Here is a 24,546-nt window from a genome sequence, read left to right on the forward strand (position 1 = left end):
CCCCCGCCCCGGCACCGCGCCGGGCGTGCGCTCCCGTGCACCTGCTCCCGCCCGGACCGCGGCTGCGGCCAGCAGCGCATGCAGCCCCCCGGGGAAACGGGGGAGCAGTAGGACACCTCGAGTGGGGCTTGGGCTTTCCCAGTTGGGTGGGCAGCGCTGCTTGGGCACCGATTTGTAAAAATTAAGGTGCAGACGTTTAACTTTAGGGGCTTTCATAGGCGTAGGGTAACGCAGGCCCATTAATTGTTGTGTACAGCCTGGGCAGAGTAGAACTGGAAAGTCAACAGATTTTTCTTGGGGATAGCAGATTAAGCACAAGATTACAGAGATGGTATCAGCCCCGTAGCTTGTGCGTTATTTTGTTACTAATTTTCTGCACTGAAAGTTAGGCATCCTATTTCCTTCTTTGAAGGAATGTCACACGTGCGTACACACACAGAAACCTGATAATGCAAGCTCTCCAAAAACCAGAGTGATGCAAAACCAGTACTTCCAATATAATACTACTTTTGCCTTTTCTGTGTATTCAGTACTATCCCCTTGCTCTAATGTTTTTCAGTTCTATTTCTTAAGGGCACTGGGAGGATATCAGATGCATGGATCCTGAACATTGACTTTCAACGACAAGGACTGCAGCAACGAAACAGGATATTACACCCTGAACAGGATAACTTTGGAGGAAAAAAAACCCCCACACCTAAGTGACCTTTGTAGTTGGACACACCTAGACACAGAAGGCTTTGTTTATTCATGAAACTTGTGCTACAGCACTGAGTGGTGTCTTTTTCTTCCCCATTCTGTAAGATCAAGGTATGAGACATAGACAAATGCAAAGTTTAAGGCACGGGCAACAGCTCTAATCCTTACAAGTGTCTGTGACTTCCACAGGAGCACAGAACTGTTTTCCCCAAAGCCCGCTCCCTGTCTGAAGTTGCAGCAACCACACAAATATCCCAAAACAAAGATTCAGGTGACTGTTTTCAGGTAGGTAACAACATCTGCACAAGGCTGGGAGGGATTGTTAGGGGTTTTTTGGGTTAGAGTTGAGTTAACACATAGAGTTGAGGTGCCCAGCTCTGAACGGATCTCTTGTCTTGCTGAGCCCAGAAGGAACAGGCAAGTTGAGGCTGTAAACTGTGAAAGTCTGTAGGCTGTCAAAGAAGTACAAAAGCGTTTCCCCAACTCTTCCTTCACTCCTTTGTGGAGACCTTACTGCAGCAAACAGTGCTCTTTCCTCATGTTGTTTCATTCTTCATTTTTGGCATCCCATTTTAATGTCCTGTGCTGTTGCTCTCAGCACATTCAAAAAAAGTGAGAAGAAAAAAAAAGTTACTCATAGCACTGCATGGAGGGTACAGCCATGGGATGTGATACCACTCTGCTGCTGCTCCTCAGAGCTGAGAGTGGCGGGGACAGAGCCCTCTGTGTGCAAGTTGATATGATGAGAACTCACATTTGTAAGGCTGCCGGCTGAAACCGGTTTGGGGTTTTTTTTTCTTACGGAGGTGTATGTTCTGCATGAACATAGGCAAAGGTAAACCATGCATCCGTGATTTCACAGAGAGCTACACACTTGGAAGATGAGCAAGAATTTTGTCGTTGTGGTTTTAGATACCCAAAGTCTTGCTGTCAGTGACCTCCCCCATTAGCTATCCGAGGACAATGGCTTCTGTACCAGGCATTTTAAACCCCCCTGCATTTTATCCCGAAAGAGAAGTAGCCGATGCCCACTGGGAGGCAGTACGGGTCAATGGACAGGGTGTTCATGCCAGCCAGCCCCTCTCTCTGCTGGAACCACCAATGGCAGGAGATTGGAGAAGGCGTCATGTTTCTGTTTGACCATTATACCTGCCTGTCCTGGTCTCTCATCAGGGAGCATCATCTACCTTTTTTCTTCTCATGCACAGGCCATGCAGTCTGACTCCAGAAGTATTGGATTAATACTGACCTTGGAAGTAGTTTTATTTCAGTTGTATCCTCATTAAGGATGTGCTTAAGTTTCAAATTCTGCACTTACAGTTTCTCCTATGTAGTAAGGTGCATAAGAAGACCTACAGAACATATTTTCGCTCTTGTTGAATTTGTATCAGCTAAGACAAAAAATTCAAATTAAATTTGTCTTTGGATTGCCTCCAGTACTATTCAAAACCATGTTTCAAAGTCTTTTACAACCTGGAGAGAAAAAGAGGCAGGGTTACACACAGGCTTTTGTCTCACTCAGTCACAAAATGTAAGTAAATATAAATTTATATATAAAAATATAAGTATATATAAAAGTAGAATAAATACATTATATATGTATACACATATACATACATACACCATGATTCTCTTACTATATGGGCAGCATTAAAACAAAACACAATTCCAACTATTATTAATCAATCTCTGTTAGACTGATACTCAGTCACTCAAATGTTTCAAACAGGCTGGCAACTGTCACAATGTTTGTATCTATATGTGGACATCTACTGCTTGTTACACAGAAATCATACGCTCACTTCTCCAAATAAATATGCAATGGCATTTAAGTCATTACAAAGCCTTGCTGCTCTTGAACCAGAGACCTACGATGACCTGGAGGTGAGGTATCCGATTACCAATCCCCTAAGCCATGCAGTTGCCTTATTGCTGGGGATTTGGGGGATGGTGTCTGGAGCAGCGTCACTAACAAATGTCAAAACCTCATGCAGTTGTTGCTTGCATGGGAGAATTGTTTGGATGTGGATATATTCCTCAGCTCTTGTCCTGAATATCTGGCCATAATAAAACTCTCTGCTTGTTCATAACACAATGCCTGAAAGAAAATTCCTACAGACTTTTTTACCACTCAAGGTGAAAGTCATGTGTTACAATGTTCCATAATACAACAAGCTGCTGTAAAGTCTTCACTGTACATAAAACCTCACATTTTGCTCATTTGAGGGTTTTCTTCTGTCAACAGACAATCATTGTAAAATCTGCAATTCAGAGACCAAATTTTCTTTCTACTGAGTGCAGAGAGCACAAAACACAACTGGTTTTTTTTTCTTTTGTCATGTAAACAGTTTCTTTGAAATTATCAATGGTGTACTGGTTTTGGCTAGGGTAGAATTTATCTTCATCATAGCTGGTATGGGGCTATATTTTGGTTTTGCTCTGGAAAGGATAACACCGGGATGTTTTGGTTGTTGCTGAGCAGGGCTTGCCCAGAATCAAGGCCTTTTGTGCTCCTCACCCCATCCCACCAGAGAGGAGACTGGGGGTACACAAGGAATTGGGAGAGGACGCAGTTGGGACAGCTGTCCCTCACTGATCAAAGGGATATTCCAGACCATATGACATCATGCTCAATATATAAAGCTGGGGGAAGAAGGAGGAAGGGGGGGGACATTTGGAGTGATGGTGTTTTTCTTCCCAAGTCACCATTAGGTGTGATGGAACCTGGCTTTCCTGGAGATGGCTGAACACCTGGCTGCCCATGGGAAGCGGTGAATGAATTCCTTTTTTTGCTTTGCTTGTGTGCATGGCTTTTCCTTTACTTATTTAAATGTCTTTATCTCAACCCAAAAGTTTTCTCAGTTTTCCCCTTCCAGTTCTCTCCCACATTCTGCTGGGGATGGGTGAGTGAGAGGTGGTGTGGTGCTTAGCTGCCAGCTGGGGTTAAACCATGACAAATGGATTCTAGGCCTCAGTTACACTTTCCTTAGATATTTCCAGATATAACTACCAGCACTTCATTAAGTGCAGTATTTTGCTACATGATACTCTCTAGGCTTCATATAACAGCAAACTTGGTCATGCCTTGATTAAGGCAAGTGTTGGAAGATGCCAGCTGGCAGAAAGTAACTTGCCTTCCTAAATGGAATAGTCTCAACACAAGCAACACCTTTGCTCCAGTGAAACCTTCCAGCTCCATTTAATCTCTTTTCCTATCCTGACCTTGCATTTAGATGGTTGTCACTGAATAAAGCCTTTGCTGTTTTCCCACTGTTACTTTGGATCTAAGGCGAGCTGGCCATTGGCACTTACGGAAAGCTCGTGCAGTGTACTAGCCCTACAGCAGGTTTATTAGTACTGCATATTGGAGTCCTGGGATGTCCTGGTGGAATCCAAGACATAGCTTCCCTAGTTTTCATCTGAGAAGGTGGGAACTCAGTGTGTGACTGAAGACGCCTGGCCAGATCTCCCTTACTTTATGTTAAGTTCATACTCCCTTCTGACATCATCCCCAGCACCGAAGGATTTGGATTGAGATCCTGGCTTAATGAGGTGGTCCCTGCTAGGAATAATACAAAGGGCAGAGTTTGGCATACATTATGATGAATATAAAGTTATGCCCATAATATTTACAATGTGTGTATATTTAACCTCAGAGCTGACAAAAAGGGACTGAAGTACAGGGTTTTAAATTCTTCTTAATTTCTGAGATTGTTTTAAAAGTACTTTAATCAAATAAGTGCCTCTAGGGAGTACTTAATATATGCTTTTGCAACTTAGACTATGATTGCTTAATCTTCACTGTTTTGTGTTCATGATCTCTAGTCTTTAGTACCATTCTTCCTGTAATTCTCAATTATCTTTCTTTTTTTTAAGCCAGCAGTTTAGCCATACATGTCCTACCAAAACATTATCCTTCAGTACTTCAGCATTTGAATAGATGCTTTTGACAGAGTGCTGTTCGCCTCCTTTGCTTTTCCTGTCACTTTTATGAAGAGTGTGTTATGAAGCTCCTGTCATTACATTTAGCCCCCATACTCCTGTCATGCCTACTTAGTCTGTTTTATTCCTGCAGTATCACCTCTAGCTCCTCGTCTCTTTTCCCACACAGCAACAGTAAGCAAGCTCATTATTTGGTACGGGTCTGGATTCTACCAATGTCCTGAAGATTGGAATGTAAAATGATTTTTTTTCCAGCTGTCCTTTCTGTTAATGAGTACCACTCAATGTTTATGAACTATATTGTATTATTAATACTGCTTTTGTCTAAAAAAAATTAACTTCTTTTGCACCTCTAAGTCCTCAAAATATCCACACTGATGAGTGTTGACAATCCTTGACAGATTTAGATCTCATTAAAATAGTGGATGGGATGGTCTGTTACGTGGGCGTTTCATTTAAGTATGAGAAGAATTGGGATGATTCTAAGCACGGTTTTGCCATTTAAAAAGTAAAAGATATATTTTAAATTACTTTTCAAAGACACTCTCACCTGTATTTTGAGCCAGACAAAAGTATGAGTAGTCATACAATCTCAGGTCTGGAAAATTTCCCTTTCCAAGGTGCTATACTTCTGAGCATTTCAAACAGAAATTAACTTGCATCATTTCCTGAATCTAGGGCAGAGAAAACTGAAATAGATTGCTGCAATTTCTGTTATGCTGAAAAAAATGAATGTTGTAAACACCCACAATTTCAGATGCTGAGTTATTTTTCTAAAAGACTTTTCAAATATAGTAAATTAGTCGAGTTAATTTGAGGAAATTGTCAGTCTGAACAAGAACCACAGTGCCTTTGAGAGAAAAACTGGGAAATTTTACAATTGTAAATTAATTAGATTTTTGTATTTCTTTGGAAGTTTATTATTTAGTGATAAACTTTTGACAGTTTAGAAAATAACTGGAAACATGGGTATTAACAATTCAGTATCATTTATCAGCTATTAATCTGCAATAATTTTGACAGATTTCTTTTCAGGATATATTCTGCCATGTTGTTCAAAATTAAACATGACCTAACTGCTGAAGACATGAAGCATTTGTAAAGCATTAGAAAAGTTAAATAAAGCCAACATGTCATATCTGCACAAGATAAAGCCTTATGAAGTTTCACAGAGAAATAAAAAAAGACACTCAAAATTGGTTACATGGAAAAGTGTGGATGTACAACAGTTACTAGATGCTAAAACCTGTATATGCTTTTTGTTCCTTAGCTTAGTCACTGTTTGAGAAAGAGTGGCCTGCCTCATTTTACATCAATGCATAAAAGGTCCATTAATAATTACTGGAAAAGACCAATCCAGTAGATAGATTTATGCACTGAATAACATTGCAGAGTTCTGCCAGACTCTGATTTGCACACTGGAGTCCCTGGATTCCTGGGGAATGGGAATGCTGTCTGAAACAGAGAATGATGGCAAGACTACTGTCGTTAGCCATATAAAGTTTGTGGTATATATCACAAATTGGTAACTGGAAGTTAAGGGTCGTAGTAGCAGTGAATCACAAAAGCATTGCTAGGCAGCTCCGAGCTTTCTTAACTCTTTGCAGATTTCATAAACTGTAAGCTTGATGTTATTGGTGGTTGGAAATAAACACCACAATGCTGAGCAGCCTCTTTTCTTAGTGAGCTGCCATTTGGAGAGAAATTCTCAAACAGTAGATTATTTCTGTTATGTATCGTCTGACACCAAGTTGTATTTATTAGTAATTCAGTGAAATGATTCCATTACAAAATGCATGTTTTGTGGGAATTGCAGGCAATAGCAGCTGTTGTATCATAACACTGCACACATTCAAGTCTTCTACTAAATATAATCATAATGAAAAAGATTTCATAAGGGCTTTAGTACACCATGGAGGTGCAGAATTCTGTGGAAGTTTTTCCCTTTTCTCATGTCCAAAGCTACAGACAGATATCCCTACTTGGTATGAATTAAGTGATTTTCAACTTTTATAGTTTTAGCTCAGGTATGAATATGGATAATTCTTTAAATACTTTTTTTTAAAGTATGTTTTCCATCTTTTTCCCAAACTGAGAGCTAAACAAGAAAAACCAAAACCAAACCAAACCAAAAAAATCCCAAACAAACCCAACTCCCCAAATCCAACCAACTTAAGAGAAAAAATTATTAGACATGCCAAAAAGACAATGAAATGAAAGTGAAGAATTGTAATAAAGTCATCATCTTGGCAAGCCAAACTCCACTGCTTTTCAGTCACCTGTGACAAGTAAGAGTGATAATGGCAGGATCTCATCCATCTTCAAATACTGCAGGTTTCCAGATCTCTCAGCTCACTGCCATTCACCCCCTTTTTCTAATATATAACAGTGTGCTGGTTTTGGCTGGGGTGGAGTTATTTTCTTCCCAGTAGCTGGTATGGGGCTGTGTTTTGGATTTGTGCTGAACACAGTGTTGATAATGTGGGGATGATTTTGTTATTGCTGAGCAGGGCACAGAGCCAAGGCCCTTTCTGCCTTTCATACTGGCACACTGGGGAGGAGACTGGAGGTGCCTGGGAAGCTGGGAGGGGACACAGCCAGAACAGGTGACCCAAACTGACCTTCAGACCATATGACATCATGCTCAGTATGTAAAGTGGGGGAAGAGGGAGAAAGGGAGGTACATTTGGAGTGATGGTGTTTTTCTTCCCAAGTCACCATTAGGTGTGATGGGGCCCTGTTCTCCTGGAGATGGCTGAACACCTGCCTGCCCATTCCTTGTTTTGCTTTGCTTGTGTGCACAGCTTTTGCTTTCTCTCTTAAACTGTTTTTATCTCAGTCCATAGTTCTCTGGCTTTTACCCTTCCGATTCCCTCTCTGATCCCACTGGTGGGGAAGTGAGTGAGAGGCTGTGTGGGGCTTGGCTGCTGGCTGGGGTGAATCCATGACAAACTGCAAAGATTTAAAAACTAGTTGGCTGAGTAGTACAATTAAAAACTTTTCTAAATTCTCAGGTGTGTGCAATTAGCAAGAAGCAGCTCTCTAAACTGTACTTCTATTTTTACTCTGGCTTAACTAAATCTTTCTTCTGATTAGCTTGATCAAATCAGGGACATCCCTTAGGTTTAGATGTTAGAGTTTACAGAATAAGTGGGAAAAGGTTGATTTACAGTTTTGTCCTTAAAAAAAAAAATTAAAAATCACTCATTTCAACTTGAAAAGCATACTTATAGAGCAGAAGACTAATACAATTAATATTATTTCAAATTAAACTGAAGAACCACTGATTTATTCCCATTCACTGATCCTTTGAGTAATGAAAGCTGCTCCAGTAAACCTTAGGCCAAAGTGAAGTTTATTTAGCTCCTGATTTAGTATCAACAACTCTGACATTTGTATATGTCCAAAAATTAACACAGCATCTGTGTAATTAATTGTTTTTCTTTTTCCCCGCAAATGGTGCTTTGGGACAAAGCAGAAGTGATAGGAAAACTTCATATTCAATTAAAGCATGGTGATTTACAGCAGGACTTTTGCAGACTGTTGGCTAACTGCTTGAAAAATCTGGATGACTTCTTACTAGCCTCCAAGGCACAGGAAGCGAACATGTCTTCAAAACATTTTAGATTTAAATAAGCAGACTTACAATATGACTGAAAATGAGTGTAACAATTTGCCTCTCTTTCAGGTTTATATCCAAACAGTCTCTCCAAACTTGCCCTGCTACATCTTTGGAAATTTGCCTCTCTTTCAGGTTTATATCCAGTCTCTCCAAACTTGCCCTGCTACATCTTTGGTGTCAGGGCTGATTAGCAGACAGCAGGAGGTAGAGGCACTGTTCCTCCTGACATTTAGGTCAGCTCTGATACTCTGTAGTGTGTATCTAGGCCACGTCTAATTAATCCCAGAATATTCCATCACTGCTGGATTACCTCTGTCAGTTTCTCCCTCAGAAACCTGGCAGCAAAGATTTTACCTTAGGTGAAGATTTTCCCGTTTCTAAAGGCAAATGGGAGTGGTTTTATTCATTGTCTAACTACATAATGTTTATGCAACAACTGACAGAGCCCTTAGGATGTAAAGTATTTAGTAGAGGTAAATAGCTTCAGTTGAAATTACTGGAATGCTGCCAGATTTAAACAGCACCAAGATTTCAACCCCAATTGTTTTAAGGATGAAATTTACCAGCCTTCTCATCTCCAAGTTTGATGCTGCTATTCAAAAGAATCACATACTTTTTCTAAGCCAAATGTGAGTACAAAGTGCTTAATCAAACTAAGGTCAAAAAGGACAAAAGATCTAAAAAATACAATAAAAATTCCACCTAAAAGCCAATGGAGATCAGCACAAGTTAAGGAACTAAATTGTATTTTTGCACTTTAAACTGCAGCCTGCAGTCTGCCATTACTAGAATTGCATAAACAGTTTGCAAAGACACGTAACAGCTCCGGGAGGTGTTTAAATCAAGACAAGCCAGCACTGTGGAGCAGTCTATACGCAACTGGTGGCCACTGAAAAATAACCCAGAGCACTTACTGAACTAAGGATATACTGCATCTGTGTTCTGTGTGTCACAACAGTGAAGCACAGAATCACAGCCCTAAAAACAGAGCATTCATTAGCAATGCAAAATTTATATGCAATTGTGCAAGGTGCTGGGTGTCTCAAGCAGTGCCACATTAGTATATCGTGGGTGAAGTATTGTGATTTTTGGAATCAATGCTCTGTAAACATGCATTCATCTGTGCAAAAAGCCAGTTGACTTTTTCTTATACCTGATGACAAGACAACTTACTACTTGCAGAACAAGAAATACCTGTTATTGGAGATCTATTAATATGCACTTTAAAACACAGGCAAAGAAAAGCCCAGTCATTTTTGTAGTGGGTGAGGTATGTTTTTTAACTCCACCTTCCACATTCTCAAATTATGTCCTTGCAATCTCCTTTATTTAAACATCAAAACGATTTTCACTGCATTTTGTATAGGACTGTTGTCAAAACCTTCATTTAAATGCTTCTACTGATACCTTCAGAATTATGTAATATTAAAAATGTAAATAAGATGCAGATTTTTCACATACTCATTTTTCTTTCCCATGTAAGTTGATTACTAAAGCAGGAAATGCTATTCATAAATGCTCATTACTAACACACTAAAAAATGCATACAGCAAAACTTCTTTTTTTTTTTTTTTTTTTTTAAACGTCACTAGAAAAATAGTCAAATCAGTATCGGTCATGAGTTTTGTCTGAGTTAAGATTTACCTGCCCTTCAGATGTGCAGTTGTGGGTCATTGACATATTTAGCACATGCATTTGAGAAGTCATCTTATGTTTTAGCTCATATTACAAGCAGGAAAGCAGATTTTCTGAGATGTAGGATGAGTGCACCTGCAGCAGAAGTACCATAGGTGTCCTGCAATCCATAGCCAATGCAGTGAAAGTGCCAAATCCTGCTGTCTTGCATTTAGTGTCTTAGCATGAACTCATAGATAGGTAAAAAATAATGTCATTTTGACAGGTGAAAAATGCACACCAGCTGGTGATGTGATATTAAAAACACTCCAGCTTAGTGTAAGCCCTCACAATTCACATTTCTCTTCTACCAAGGTTTATGATTCTCATCTTTTTTGTCATGGCCCACATGTCTGGCTGTATCTAAGAGTCCTTTAGGCATGTGTGGCTCTGCCCGAATTTTGGTCATGCAGCTCAATTCAGAGCAGAAGGATGAAGTAGATTTCTACTAGTGCTTTTAACTGTGATAAGCTTCCTAATGCTATGCCTTAAGTAAGATACCAAAATAAGCTTGATGGTGTGGGACAGAGTACCATTATTGAGAGATTATAGCATCTTTGTCCTTTTGCTTTGGAGATTTACCCCTTCTTGTGCTTCATTGCTCAGTTCAAACTCTGAACAAACCGTGGTTTGGTGGTGGTACCAAGATGAAGACCCCAAAATGCCCTCTAACCATGTCATTCCCCATCATGTACAATGCCCACGAGGCTTCTAAATTTTCACCACCTTTTTTGTGACCAGCATCTCAAACTCATCAGCCTTAAGTAGCAGAGCAAAAGTTACAGTTGTTGGAGTTATCTATAGTCTTTGTGATAGCATCTTGATGAGATAGAGAGAGGGAGAGAAAAAGAAAATGTGTTTTTTGGACTCAGCTAGGAATAATTTTCCTTGTAACACCTACAGAAGTTAATTAAACTTTGCAATCCAGACAGAGATGCACTATTAACTTAGACAAGAATGATAAATAACTTGCACTCTCTGAGAGAGTAAGTACATACAGTACATGTAAAATGCATGCTATTACCTTAAAAAGAGCTTTTAAGTTTTTATGAGTGCCTGCACAACTTGCATTGTTGTTGAAAAATTAAAACAGTTCATTGTATGCCTTAAATGCTAGAAATTGCTTCATATCATAATAGTGTCCTCTCTGACCATTAAAAGCTTTCACCTAATTCTTCCTTTCCTTTTACTGCCCTTTTGTTAGTCTGTCATTCCTTCCTCTCCCTCAAAAAAAGCCCCCAAAAAAACAATAAAACCAAAAAAGCAAATATTGTTTTATACATTCTGAATTCCTCATGAAGCTCCTGATACAAGGATCCCAGCTTCCTGGTCAATTACCTGTGTATAGTTAAATGATTCTCTCCATTTAATTATCCACAATAATCGCCATTAGGAAGACAAGTGTTTCACCCTGCACCATGGTGCATGGAAAGGATCAGCAGCAGCATCAGCATTTACACTTGTTGCTCAGACTAAGAAAAAGCTAGACCTTTCTAAAGCTGGTGTCACAGCCTTCTTCCTTCTACTTGCAGGTGTAGGAGGAGCTTCTCACAGTGATCAAACAAGCCTCCAGCACTTTGGGTAATAGCAGTCTGTCGCGGGTGAAATCTGAGACTTGGTATAAAACACAAACAATGGGCAGACTCATTCAGCAAATGGATGTCATGGTTCAAGAGCTTCTGACAGCCCAAGTCCTCAACAAATACCTGCACCCTGCCTAAGTTTATGACGTTGAGGTTCCTCAGCTCTGTATAACAGCACATGCCCTCATTACAACAATCCTTGTATTGTGTGCCAAAACCTGAGCTCTAAAGAACTGGCAGAAAGCAAGCTGACAAATCTTCACATAGTTGTCTGAACAAACCCAATTTTCCACCAAGTCTAAGCTCAGGATTTCTGGGCATGAGCATCATGATAAGCTTTGAACCAAGGTAAAAAAAAAAAAAAAATTAAGAGCTACTCTTTTTCTTTTGACATAATAAAGGCCTGGTGGTGTCCATTGTTGGTTACCTCAGATCTGAAGTGCTGTCCTGTCCAACTTCTAAAATAAAGTATCATTATGTAAATTGATCTGTCCAGAAATCCTTAGCAGATGCATCTGGTTTTCATCATTCTCCTGTGATGCTGTGTTTCAAATTCAATACATTATTTTATATATCCTGCTGACAATGTTTATTTTTAAGAGCATGAAACTCTCAGTGCTTCTCTATTCTTCCTGAATGCTGACAGTGCTCTGAACATGCCACTGGCTCTCTGAAGCAAGGAAAATGAAATAGGAGTCATCTTAGAAATGGTTCTGCTTAACATCAGGACAGAATTTACCTTGCCTTCTGGTTTTGAAATTTCACTATGCAAAATGCAAAAAGATCCTAGGAGCTCTGCAGGCTTGGAAAGGAGTACAAAGTTTGGGTACTGTTATGCTGACCTGGTTCAGCTCTTTCTTTATCTTTCTCTGTTGTCTTTCTGCTTGGTACGCTGTCTGTTGTGTATCCTTGTCCTGTGTTTGCTCAATTGCCTAGCACAGGCCAGTCCAGGCTGTTATTAGAGCACCTACAGGATGGGGCAGGTATTTGCAATCTCTTAATCCTGGAAGAAGTTGAGACCTCAGGCATGCACACACACACACACACAACCTACTTATCTGGGATTTCAATATGTTTTCTATAGATACAAAAACCCCACAGGAATTTCAAAAGGTGTATCTGCACTAATTAGAATCCATATAATTTGCGTGCCAGAGCTTTACTCATCACCTCAAATTGCCCTCATCCACCCCAATTTTAGCATTCATATCAGGTGAATGCTTTGTTATGAAGACATTTGAAAATGAGTTTCGAACTCACAATCCATTTCTAAAGCAGTAATGAATCCTGTGACAATTTTTGTTTTCAATAAACCAGCTTGCATAGCAAGTCACAGCTTTTATTACTGTTAATACTGTTAATTCTGTAAGACTCCTGAGGCTGAAATACCTGCATCTATTCAGGACCATTGACTGGGTATTTAATCTCTGAGAATATAAGAACTTTTTGTGCATCAAATTCTGCATACTGCTTTTTTGGGTAGTATTTTAATAAGCTTTCATCACTATTTTTGCCCAATCATTCTTAAGGTCCACAGGCTAGATGTTGAGTATGTATAAATCATGCAGCTCGAAATACATCAAAGAAACTATATTCATTTGTGCCAGGATTTAACTTCTTACTTCCAGTTTTACCAGGCTTTTCTTTAACTAATCTTGTGAATTCCTTAACCACATCCACTTCCTACTGTACTCCTCTCAATCCCTTTCAATTACCTCCTTCTTTACATATAACACCCCTCCCCCAATTATTTCCTTGTAAATCCCTTTAAATCCTAATTTTTCTTCTCCTTCTTTCTTTTTCTTTTTTTTTTTTAATTAGCTAATTGTTAGAAGCATTTGTAACTCTTTGAAATTGTACTTCTGAATGCATTGTGGTATGTTGACTCTAAGGGCTAAAGTTTCTAAGCAGCTTTTAGAATAATGAGATTTGTGGGCATGACTCCCCTGCACTGCTATAAAGATTTACTCTTTAGAGTTAAAAGATTTTCAAAAAATCAGGTTTTTTGTGCTGCTGGCTTGTAAACACTGTGCTCGGAGCATGGATCCTTTACAGCAGAGTTACCCTTTTCTTTCAAGTTACTTATTGTGCTTGAGGATGTTGCGAACATCTATCCTTAACATGCAACTTTATACCCGAGGCTGTGTCAGCCTTAGCAGCAGCTGATATATGCTGCAGTTTTTGTCCAATTTGCCTCCCCTCTGCACTTAACATTTGTGTGCATAAAATATTTGCACTACGTATTTCTTTAACAGGCAACTCATTCTCTTTCTTTCCTGACCATATTTCCACTGATAAGTGGCAGCAGCTTGTAGATATCTTATGGAAAGCTTCAGTCCAATCAAAAATGGTAGACTCATGTGCCACATTTCTCGAGTTAGCAATGCCCAAAATGGTAATCTAAAATGCCTGGCTTTTGCAGACAATTGTTCCTGGCATTTCATAGTCCGCTAAACTTTCTGTTATTATTTCCCATCAAGTTTCATGACAAGTAAGCCTACCTCACAGGTAACTATTGCCTGCAGTATGCCTGACCTGGTGATTTGGGCTGTATTTGCCGAGTCTAACCTCGGATATCTTTGTTTGCCTTCGCAGTGATGCTGTAGCACAGGTATATCAGCATGCCAAACAGGGTGAGGTGGCTTCACTGATTGCACTGGCTGGTCCTCGAGTATTTGCATTGCCTGAGGCCAGCCCGGCACTCCTCCACCACACCTGCTGCTGAGTGTGCCCTCCCTGGGTGCTGTGGGACATTTGTCAACCTGAAATCCAACTTCCTGATGCAATCCAGGATACAGCCATGTATTATTACTTTTTTTTTCCTTCACCTCCCCAGCACAATGAAACCACATCTCATCCTGCTGTTTTCTTATGAGCTAGTCAAAGCATGCGCTGAGTCCCTTGCATGCCAAAAATGCATATTGTGCTACTGCTGCCTCAAGATATCACCAGATTTTGAGTGCCACGGTTTTGCCCCATCAGCAGCTTTTTGGTTAGCTGCTGCCAATAATCATGAGCTATGGGAAACATAATTATGAAGAATTGGAGAATAAGAATGCTATGCAAGTCTTCTAGAAGGGACAGAGGCAAAAAAAAAAAAGTGATCTAGTACATGTATAGGTTTTCACACATGGCCTCATTTCCTTTCCACTTTCCTCAGGAATTATGTGATAGTCATTTTGTGATGACCCTGTTATCATAAAGTTATACATATGCCTAAGTAATTTGATAACCAAGGCACTAAGGCTTGTGCTGCGCCTGTCATGCTGCCCAAAGCTGCATAAGTATATTGACTTTTCCATAATTAAAACAGCAATACCCATTCATTGGAATTAACTGTTTGCTGAAGAAAAACATAACCAGAACTGTTAGCTGCAGACTTTTACAGACCCTGGAAAATGTTAAGGTTACAAGAATAACATGCATAGACATGAAAGACAGGTAAAAAAGTAAAGAATATAAAAAAAATTAAGAGCTGTTGAGCAATTCCACCCATTGAAGTGTTTAGAAAGCTTCATTCTTATCTATTCCTTGTACCAACTATGCTTTTATACTTATTTTTTAAATCCTTTACATTTTTTTTACAATCTGTCACACCAAGAATTTGTAAGTATCTTAAAGTGTTTTCATTTAGAAGAAAAAACCGTCTTCTGCATTCAGAATCACCTCATTGCTTAGCATGCACTAGGAGTAGAGAAGGTTGCAGTACCAAGGATGTGTCTGAATCCTCAATACATATTCCCATCCAGCACCTTTGAGCTTATCCCCTTTAAATACAGAGGGTTTTGGGAGGGGTGTGGTGGTGGCATCTTTTTTTTTTTTGCTTCATTTTGCTGCCCAGTGATATGACTTGGCATGGCTGCTTTAGGGGAGGCAAAGAAAAGGCGACCGGAGTCAGGCTTTTGGTCCTTGGCCAGCGCAACGTTTCAGGTCAGTGAGCCAGGCTGCCTTTGCTGCTGTGCATTCACCTTCTCTCTGCATTAACCCCAGCAGCCTTAATATACCTTTTCTTGGGGCAAAAATGCTTTTCTTCACAACATAGTTGTTGTCAGATATAGTTTTTACAGGTTTAAGGAAGCATTACACAAATGCTTTAAGCATGCAAGAGTGAACTCCTGCAGTCATATACAGCCTTAAGCATGAAAGGATGCTTTAAGAATTGCAATTCTTTAAAAAGCTTTCCACTCAGATGATGATCCTGCCTGGAACTGGTAAATGGATCCAAAGGTTCCTACAACTCCAGGATGTCACAAGTTGTGACATCCTGGACCAAGCTGTGTCTGATTACCCCAGATCTGGTACTGTAAAGCACTCCCAAAAGCAGCACGCTGTGTTTTATATCTGCTCTGCCAAATGCTGGAGTGGGACAGTGCAGAAAAGAAGCCAAAGGCAAGATATTTTCTCATTTTTGTGCCAGCTCTTGCACCTTTGGGGCTTTTTCCATAAGGTCTCAGTCCTTACAGCTTTGTAAATAAATTCTAGCTGTGACAACTGAGAAAAACCACAATCATCCCATCCTTGCTCCCCAAGCCCTGTCACCCTCCAATCCCCCCTACAACCATGCAAAGTGCTTAAATAGCCCCAAAGTCAACAAAAACACATTAAAAATATGCTTTATGGGATAAACTGGAAATTTTGTATGCTTGCCATTGGCAAACTATTTTGTCTTTCCAGCTTCAGACTTGTGCCTTTTCCTCTTTCTTTGAGGATAAAGTTTCCCAGGGTTTCTAAAGGACTCTGGTGACCTTTTCTGGACTCAGCTGCCTTTTTCAGCAGGCAGCACTTCTGTTGCCATGGCAGTGGGAGCCAGGGCCCCAGCTCCAGTCAAAAGGGTTGGGGGATTTCTTCTGAGGCATCATTGCCACAAATAATAGAGCAACTAGGTGAGAATATATAGATGCTGCCTGGGTTATCTGACATGGCATATTTTGCTACAGATAGGTAGCTATGTCATTTATGGAGCAAATTCTTTGTGAATTTTGTCACGCAAAAGGTCCACTTTAGGAGCTCTTCTATAGTTAACTTCACTGTGGCCTGAGAACACGTGCTTCAAAACAGTAGTATACTCTGTAAGGGGAGTTACAGCAGCTCCATCTTTTTGGGGAGAAGCCAAGTGCCAATAGGCATTCTCCTTGTAAATCGTATTTCATTAAGAATTAGCAGACTTCTTGCCCCCTCCACGTGAGCAGCAGCTGTTCACAAACCATCCAGCACTGCAGAGCCATAGAACCTTCACTGGGGTTTGGCTTTGCAGATGGGAACATCTCCATGCAAGCTCATATTTGACCCTTGCATGCAGCTGTCACCATTACAATCAATAAAGCTTAGAGAGAGGCCTGCAGTACAGTTTTGTGACCAGATGCACTCTAATGACATCAGTACAAAATTCCCTTGTGCTGGTTCACTCAGCTCACAGGACACAGAAGGACCAAGAGTCTGCCCCAGGGCTAAGCACTGACTGGGCTCCTCCTAGCCCTTCTCTGCTCCCTGCTGATATCTCCCCTCACTTCTCCATAATCTTGTTTTTTTTGTTTGGGTTTTTTGTTGTTGGGTATTGTGTTGTTGTTTTTATTGTTGTTTTGGGTTTTTTCAAGAAAACCAGTGAAAAGAGAAGGACCAAGATCCATTCTCAGTGAAAGTGTTCTTGTTTGGTGAATGCTAGCAAATGGTGTAAGACTACTAAAGTAACAAAGAGGTTAGGTTTTGTACCTTGCTTAAAAGTAGAACACTTATAAGCTTATGTTGGTTCTCTCCAGAAAAGCAAATAAAGACTATGATCTATTAAAAAAAAAAATCTAAAAAACATCCACAAGAAGCTAAACACACCTTACATACCAGATACCATAAAAACTCAGATCTAAATCACTACTGCTTTTCACAGAATATAAATTCAAGGATGCCACACAAAGTCTAATCCTTTTACTTACAGAAAACTACTTAGCACACAAATAAAAACCTGAGTTATAAAAAAGATGTAATCTTTAATGCATACACAAACTGCTGTTAAATAGTCTGTAAATTGCTGGTCTTCTGGGCAGAGTAAATATTTTGTGATATACTGTTGTCTCTTTGTCTGAAATGCAAACTGTTTTCTTTATTACTGATATAGTAACACGTTTTTAGAAAATGAGCAGCAATATTTGTATATGCTACCACTGTGCTCAGACACCAAGTAAAGAATATTCCAGCAGGCAAAAAATAGAAAAATATTGTTTCCCTTCTTCAAACATGTGCTTTAGAAGGGAAATAGTTGTGTTTGATGGAAGCTCTCAGAGGAACTGGAAACATCCAGCCTTATTCATGGCTAGACTTTCCTTAATTTCATCACATATGCATTGACAAGACTGTTCTGAGAATCATCACAGCTCCAGCCTTTAGGTGTAAACTAGCTGAAGATTATCTCAGTAATGGGTCAGGTGAAGAGTTAATGCAAGAGAAAGGTTTTTTCCCATGGAACAGAAATCCAGCAATATTCGCTACACCAAAAGTAGCTAGCACACAGGACATTAAATTTATCATTGTTGCTTTTAATTTACTGGACATAAGAATGTGGCAGCTCCTAAACCAACATACATATTTCTTAACAGAAAAGCTGTGTCTCCCCACTCTCCCCTCCCACAAGCTGCAATCTCAGAAAGAGTTAAATAGACAGTCCTTGCCCTCTGGTCTACAACTGCAAATGACTTCACGAGGTCCCTTCTGATACTCACACTTGACTTGCTAACATCAAAAAGTTTAATCACTGACCTGATTTTTGGTTGGTGTGGTCTCGTGTCATCTGTGTATCCCAGTCCTTGGACAGTCAGGGTCATACCTTCTTAAAAAGCTGCAAATGCAGGTTTCTTGTAAAGAAAATGGAGAAGGCACAGCTGGTCACTAAGGAGGAGGTACAAACAAGAGCCCAAGTGAAACAGCCAAACAAACCCTAACCCTGAGCATGTACCTGTAAAGGCTTTATATAATCTTTGACATGGTTTGTTGCTGCGTAGGATTGATGAGGAGCTGGCACTTCCTGCCCCTGACTGCAATCTGCTGTGCTGGTGGTGCCAGCATGGACCCCCCTGGGTCACCTGAAGCATGTGGGGTGGCCTAAGGAGGCACTTCAGGGGGATGTCCAATGATGACTGGTTTCCTGCTCTCCATAGGAGTTCTGAGAAGCACCAAGGAGATGACAGTAACCAAGTAATCCAGATAGAGTGCACATCTTCTCTAGTTCAGGCGGTAGCCACAGAGCCAACCTCTTTGGCAAAGGGCTGTGAAGGATTAGTTTGCAGGTGCTACTACTGGGGTTAGTCCCCCCAGCTGCACTTTCTGAACTCTTCCCACTTCTCTGTCTGTTAGGAGACACTATCTTTCTACTTATCAGTTTTTCTTCCCCCTGCCAAAATAAAAGTTTACCCTGGCATTTCCCTGAAGTAGAAACTTACCAGTTCTAAATCATGAGGCATGTTTAACTAAAACAGTGAATGTCACTTGAGAATCACTTAGGCAGAAGACAAAAACAGTATTAAAACCCCCTGTGTTTTTTCCCCTCATCTTAAAAGCAAAACAAAAGAGCTAATTAGAGTAATCATTCAAATAAAACATCCCACCAGACACCCTCTCCTGCCATCTACTCACCAAGGCTTCCAGCTGAAGAAATCACTACAATTTCCCTTCAAAAATCAGAGGGGAGATATTGGTCCTGACCAGGAGATGTGCAGACACATCTCCTTCTCACCTGGCTGGGGCTGCATGTTGTCCAGACCTCAAAGAACTCCCATTGTCCAGACAGGCAACACTCCTCCAACTGGTGTGGGGAATTACCAGCTGGGGAACGAGGGATGTAAGCACCACCATTGAGCAGTTAATGTACAGAGCTATTGCCCAAGCTGGTGGTGCACAGGCTTTTCACGATGGGAATTCAAGGGCAGCTCTCTATGCAAGCCCTAAGGTGGAGCCGTGTCTGTAGGCTGAGATATTGTTGCTGACTCCTCTGTCAGAGAGCTCTGCTACCTCTGCAAGGAGCTGCCCAGGCAGGAGGATGACAAACTGCTCTCGCCCTTCCCCATGCACAGACACTGCAGAGGAGGGAGAGAGGTCAGGAGGTAGGAGCTGGGCTTGGATTCTCTCCTTCTTGACTATCAGGGATACATGGCAGCATCTCAGCCTTGAAGTAAAAGTCAAAGCAGAAACTCACCTAGTCTCCCGGTCCCTCTTCCCAAGCGGAGAAGCTGCATTTGGAGTTGATAAACATGCTCCAGTAACCGCTGTGTAACTCTTGTCTCTCACTAGTTCTTGCAACCAGGGACAGGACATTCATTTCAGAGCAAGATGCATTTCCATCTCTTCTCCCTGCAACAAGTCTTATTACTCTCCTAATACATCTGTACCTGCAAGAGCTCTTTAAAGATTTTTCCTTGAAAGTTAGCATCTGATGTTATCAAAGGTAATTAGATAATTGACACACAATTCACAGAAGGCTCTCTGGTTTCTTTATACATGGTATTTTCCTTGGGCTGTGAACTTTAAATGATGCAAATGGGAAAATTCTCTGTTGTTTTATGGCTTTTAACTTTAGGCTACATTAAAACTAATGGCTAATTGATCTTGATGTATCTAAAGCACTTTATTGTTCTTTTAATAATAATTCTTCTTTGTTCCTAGTTGTTCTCTTGCCAAGGGTCGTGGCTGTAATGTTAATGATTCCAGTCTCTTTAGGGACTTGATAGAAGTTTTTGTTATTCTCAAATCCCCCTGACTTGTAATTTGTTTTGTTGTTATAATCACTGTTTCAGTGGGAAGATATTTACCAAGGTTTGTTCAGGAGAATCGCCTGTAAGAAATTAGTCCCAAACAGTTTAAGTGGAAAGGTTAAGTAGAAAATAATAATTTTTTTTCCTGATTGGGCTGTCTTCAGTTTGCATTTGGCTATGGTATCCTTTTAAGCTCTCTAGACAAGAAGGAGTCACATTTTCAATGCATGCTTATAGTTCTCTTAGTTTTGCTAGTTTTGATGTTAAGAGGTCTTTGGAAGCAGTGTTCACTTTAACTGCTCCCTCAGAAATAAATAAAAATTAGATTGTGTCCACTTAAATCCTACCACAACTCTGCCATATGCAGTAGATATCAGGGATGGATTTAATCAACTCATTTAGATTAGAAGGTTTTAGGATAGATGTACAGAACTGAAGAACTGGAGTGTATGCATATGCATAAAACTAAGTTATAGTAAAGAGAAAGTATAAGTAAAGAGAAACAAATTAAAAAAAAAGAAAAATAATTTCTTTAAAGATAAACAATATGTAATAATCAACTCTTTCTTCCTTAGTCTTTGAAGATGATTGATTGACTAATATTGTTCTTCTATATTACTCTTAAACTTTTGCAGTTAATCCTCTTTATGAAGATGACGTATTTTATGTCTTATCAGCTGTAGGTAGAAGAAGGACTAGTGGTGCTGGGAGTTTCTAGGGATTTTTTTTTTGTTGCTTTGTTGGTGGTTTTTTTTGGTGAGGAACAAATAAATCTTGACTTACATGACTTTTTACTGAAATCAAGTCCTCACAAACTTTTTTAATGCTTCCTTACTTGTCATTTAAGGACATTAAGTGGGTACAACTGTTTTGTCCTCACTTCTTTATTTCTCTTATCTAGGTGGCCATTCAAGACATGATTTACAGTATTGCCAGAGCTAACAGTGCTCTTTGTTAAAGAAGAGGACTTTGTTTTCTCCTTCTGTTGATATTACACAGTTGGCATGGCCAGAGCTGCAGGAATGGGAGCAGCCGTATGGCCCTGGGCAGCCCTGCAGCTGGTTGGCCTTGTCCGGTTCTTCACCCACCCAGTGCAGCAGGAGATGTACAACAAACTGAAAATTTTATGCTGTAGCTTCTGAGAGGTATTTATTCATTCAGATCATGGTAATTCTTTTGAAACTGCTGTTCAGCAATCTTTTACTTTGTATTCTGTAACATAATACATCCAAATATAAAATAGGACAGGTGTATAATTTTTATTCCATAGTTCAGCTTCTTACTTACAGTCCAGAAATTTACAGGCATGTGCTCTCTGTAAATCCTTTAAGCATGTCCTGAAAACATTATATTAATGCATCAGCAGGTTGGTCAAAGTTTCTACAGCTGTTGTTTAGTAACATCTAAGCCAACTATCTCAGACTAGTCAGCACAGAAGTGTATGTTTTCATTTTACTTATTATAATGTATATATTAGTAATTGTAGTCTATTGTATAATACTTCAAATGCACACATCTGAAAATATTTTCCCCATTTTTTTAGAGAGCTGTATTTCCTAAATCACAATAACCAAATAATTTGACCTTGATTCACAGAAAATTAGACAACTCCATCTTACTTGTTGATTGATCTCTACTGGCTGCCTATCAGCCCAGCTAATTACTGGCTGTCTTGTCTACTGGGACACTGGACAGGGATTACACAAAGTTGTCTCCAGTTCTTCTTGGCCCTTTATATATAGTTGATAATAGTTGAATTGCCAGGAAATGTTTTGTCCTGAATGTTGTTTAACAGCAAGTGAAGGCTGTAATTCCAGACTCTCAGAAAAGCGAGAGAAATGGATATTTTGCAGGATACCTGCAGGAAAGTGTGTTTATTCACAGAGATGCCTGGAAAATACTCTGATCATCAGAAAGACTAGTTGATAAGTCGAAGCATCTCAGAGGCTCAGAAGGGATCACATATTTCTATTTTGCTACTTAGCACTTGTTAACCATATGTGTGTGTGTGTATGTGTGTGTATGTCGACTGGACTGCTGCTGGGAGATGCGCAATGAACCACATTACCTGGAAAGCTGGGCAATATGAACAGAGTGTGAGGTGGAAAACTGCAGGTCCTGCCAAAGTTAGAAGGAATGTAACCGTTGCCAGAATAACACTGTGCAGAACAATCTCCAACGCCAAAGAACAGGTTTATATAGCCATGCTGCAGATCTGTAGAAAAAACTGGCAGCAGAGGCCTGATGCATCATAATCCTTCCAGGTATAAATTACCATGACATGTTTCGATGTAGAGCAGTAGCTGCAATTTGGAGGCTGATATGACAGGAATAAAGGAAAACAAACTTTAGAATCATGGAGTGGTTTGGGTTGGAAGGGACCTCAAAGACCATATCATTCCAACTGCCCTGCTATGGACAGGGACACCTTCCATCAGACCAGGTTGTTCAAAACCCCATCCAACCTGGCCTTCAACACTTCCAGGGATGGGGGACCCACAGTTTCTCTGGGAAACCCATTCCAGTACCTTACCATCCTCACAGTAAAGAATTTAGCCTTCTCTTTCCCAGGCTGGAAAATCCCAATTCTCTCAGCCTTTCCTCACAGGAGAGGTGTTCCATCCTTCTAATTAACTTGGTGACCCTGCTCTGCACTCACTCCAGCAGGTCCATGTCCTCCCTGTGCTGGGGACCCCAGAGCTGGATGCAGCACTGCAGGTGGGGTCTTGACAGAGCAGAAGGGCAGAATCCCCTCCCTCGCCCTGCTGGCCACACTGCATCAGATGCAGCCCAAAACAAAGTTGGCTTTCATTGCACATGGCCAGATCATGTCCATTTAGGGGGTCTTATTTTTCTTTTGTATGAAATCCCTGTTGCTTGTCTGACAATCCTTTGGACAGAGCATTTTTACAGCCTTTACACCAGTACTCTGGTTGCCTAGGAACTTCTTTAGTGAAGGGACAGGGTATAACTTTTATCCATATGTTCAGGTTACAAATAAATTACTCTGGGGGTCCATAAAGGCATACAGGAAACCAGTGAAAGGATTCTCTTCTAGTAGGAAGGAAAAGGTGGTGGTTTACTGCCACCTCTGCAAATGTTGCTTTGATAATGGGAATCATTATAGATATTGATTTTGCTGATATACTGGGGAATAAAGTAGAGCCCTGTACATCTGTAAGCAAAAGGCTGCTGCACATTGGACAATCTCTCTCCTTTTGTAAATAAAGCCCCTCTGACTCTTTGCAGCTTGACTAGAAGTTAACCTATACTCATCACAGATTACACATCCACTTCAGATTTGGAATAATGCCTTCAGTTAAAGTTGTTATAACCCCTTGGTGGCTTATACAAACCACTTTTAAAAATAATTCTACTCAGTTTCTTGTATCTATGTTAGCTCAATAGGGATAATCAAAAGTTAAAAACTTGAAGTCAAGAAGAAGTTCAGCTGCTTCTAAACATTTGTACAAAGTATATCCACTGAAAAAAATGCTTCCTGTTCTTACATATTCCCCTCTCTGGGCAGCACTGAATTTTGAAAACAGATGAGAAAGTAGGTCACCAATGCAACATTTTCCCTCAAAGATGTTTGTCTGTCTGTGCTATGAGCTATAACTCTTCCATGGACAAAAGCTGTAGTGAGACTGGCCCATAACAACAGAACTTCTCCTCAGGTGCCTTTCTCCTCCCCATCCCTCTGCTAGAACAAGCCAGCTACCCCGAGGCAAGATCTTGGCTTGTGGCTCTGCCAAGTCAAGATCAAAGCAGCTTTACTCGCTCTTATCTGGAAAGGAAAGGGATCTGCAACAGCAGAAACACCTCTGGCACAGACCAGAAAGGTGGGAAGAAAGAGAACCAGATAGGGAGTCAGGAGAAGGGAAGAAACACCAAATAGGAAAAAAAATCTGTAAAATAACTGAAATGCCTAAAAGAGGTGAAGGCTGCAAGGAGCCATGAAGGCAGAGCCACAATGTTCTTTTTTTTAAGAGCTGTATGTGATGTCCAAAGAGAAGACTTGTTATCTTGATCCGCAAAGGGAGTAGGCAGAGCTACTTCACACCAATCCAAGTTGACGTTTCCTAGGAAAATTTAGCTAAACACTTCCCTTCTTTCAAAAAAGCCTGAGATAGAGAGAAATAAGAAACTGAGGTAAAACAGTGGACCATAATGTTCTGCTTCTACATATTATCCAAAGAGTACCCTCAGGAACACACACTCATACCTTTGGTGGAAAACTCATAAAAAGCTTGGGGTCCAGCAAAGCTTTTCTCTGTTGTTATCACATATT

The 24,546-nt window shown here is 40.3% G+C and overlaps 2 long non-coding RNA genes across 5 annotated transcripts in view; one reads left to right on the forward strand and one right to left on the reverse strand.

Annotated features, from left to right (window-relative positions):
- Positions 1–3,011, forward strand: part of LOC108449130 — a 5,929-nt gene extending 2,918 nt beyond the window's left edge. The window contains exon 2 of one of the 2 annotated variants that reach the window (XR_001865250.1): positions 574–3,011. This is a non-coding gene — a long non-coding RNA (uncharacterized LOC108449130). Of the gene's footprint in view, positions 1–559 lie in introns of both variants that reach the window. The other variant, XR_001865249.1, reaches the window with a different exon arrangement.
- LOC108449131 lies at positions 2,088–22,742 on the reverse strand. 3 transcript variants are annotated; one of them, XR_001865252.1, is made up of 4 exons: positions 19,700–22,742; positions 18,268–18,362; positions 5,192–5,315; positions 2,089–2,172 (listed from the first exon to the last, which is right to left on the reverse strand). It is a non-coding gene; the product is annotated as an uncharacterized LOC108449131 (long non-coding RNA). The 3 variants fall into 3 exon arrangements; XR_001865253.1 differs by lacking the exon at positions 5,192–5,315 and having other exon boundaries at positions 2,088–2,172; XR_001865254.1 differs by lacking the exons at positions 2,089–2,172; positions 5,192–5,315 and adding an exon at positions 12,408–12,487.
- Positions 22,743–24,546: the final 1,804 nt, after the last annotated feature.

This window comes from Corvus brachyrhynchos, unplaced genomic scaffold, assembly GCF_000691975.1.
Source record: "Corvus brachyrhynchos isolate BGI_N302 unplaced genomic scaffold, ASM69197v1 scaffold17, whole genome shotgun sequence".
In the NCBI taxonomy this organism is placed as follows: domain Eukaryota; kingdom Metazoa; phylum Chordata; class Aves; order Passeriformes; family Corvidae; genus Corvus; species Corvus brachyrhynchos.